The sequence below is a fragment of the Trichechus manatus genome, unplaced genomic scaffold (assembly GCF_000243295.1).
Source record: "Trichechus manatus latirostris isolate Lorelei unplaced genomic scaffold, TriManLat1.0 scaffold00268, whole genome shotgun sequence".
NCBI classification, from domain to species: Eukaryota; Metazoa; Chordata; class Mammalia; order Sirenia; family Trichechidae; genus Trichechus; species Trichechus manatus.
The window spans coordinates 2,223,677-2,225,472 of NW_004444204.1; positions in this window are offsets into that span (position 1 = coordinate 2,223,677).

The window sequence follows — 1,796 nt, forward strand, 5'->3', positions numbered from 1 at the left end:
TTTAAAGTTTAAAGACTATCTCAGGGCAATAGTTTCAGGGCTTCTTCCAGTTTCAATGGCCTCAGAAAGTCTGGATTCCACTGAGAATTTTAAATTCTGTTCTACATTTGCACCCCTTTTGATCAGGATTCTGCTATAGACTCTTTGATGAAAATGTTCAGTAATGTTAGCCAGACATCATCCATTCTTCTGTATCATGGCAAAGGAGGCAGTTGTTGATGGGGGCAACCAGACATGCATACTGGTTCCTCCCTGGATTTCTGACTCCCTCTCTTCCTCTGCTGCTTCAGGTGAATAGAGATGAATTGTTGTATTTTGGATAGCTGCTTGCTAGCTTTTTTTTTTTTTTTTTTAAGTAAAGCAAAAAGCAAGTTTTATTTGGTATATATTCAAACAGACACAAGTGGGAAGCGGACAAGATTGCTGTTAGAGCCATGTCTGCCCGAGTCCAAAGAATATTACAGAATAGGAAAGAATGGGAAAACGGACAAGCATGCTGCCACAACCATGTCTGTCCTTGTCCAAGGAAGGTTACAGAATCATCAATATATATCAACATCACAAAATGGTTAGAATCATTGAAATCGTCACCTTTTCACTGATTGGTTAGAAATTGTAATCTTACATTTTGAATCATCTTTCTTAACAATCATTGGTATGGGTTTCAGTTACGAAAGTCAGGAGGGTCTTCATTGGTCCAACACATTCCTATTCACTAAATGTGAAAAGAAAAAGACAAAAGGGTGAGAAGTCCTTTGGGTTAGGTTTTATTGCCCTTTTGTGAAAACTTCCTTAAGATAATTTCTGAGATTGTCCCATTTGTTGTCTTATCTCAGGGCCCAGTTTGTGTGTCTTTGTGAGTCTGTGAGGGCTCAGCCCCAGCTGGGTCACAATTCTCCATGCTCAAGGAGAGGGAATAATAACTCCAATATTATTTCCTAAATCAGTCCCTCCTTTTGATCAGAGATTGGAGATAACACATCGATGATGATCAATACCTGGACTTAGTCGAGCTCCTAGATGGCGGCCATTGCAGGCTCTTTAAACTCACGGTGCTGATTTTCCACTGGATACCATCTGGTTTTTCACCAGGGTATTGAGTAAGAGCGATGTTCCCATCAATGGCATTGCTGGAGTGAGCAGACTCAATGTACATCAACATTTTAGCCTGAGGCCTTCTTTTGCCTTTTAGATGTGTAAGACAATAGAGGATAAATCTTATCGTGGCTAATACTATCAGGATGTAGACTAAGAATATTACTATCTTTTGCAGTAGTGATCTAGCCCATATACTTACTCCTGATGGTAACCAACCAAATAGATCTGATGTTTGCAAGGGTGTGACAATGTGTAATCAAGTAGCTTGCTGTCGAATTCTATGTATATCTTGTCTACAGCACAGACTACACTTTCTTGGACTAATAAAAAAAATCTAAGGTTATTTTGTTATCTCATGTCACATTGGCTTATGAGATCAGAGATCACTGTTGTGCTTCTATCTCATCTGTTATTTGTCCCATAGTGACTGACAAATTTTCTTAAAGGGTTCTCCAATTCAGCTATACCACAAGTAGAAAATAAAGCTACCAACCATATCCTGAGTGTTGGACCAATGGGTTTTCTTCTGACTTTCATTTTACAATGTGTAACAAGTTAACATTACCTTTCCAGTATTTACTAGCATTGTTACTATGAATACTTAAAGATAATCCTAAAGTTTCCAAAGTGCATTGTCCATGCATTCATCAGGAATCTAAACAAGAGATTGCCCACACAAATTCACTATTAGTTGGAAA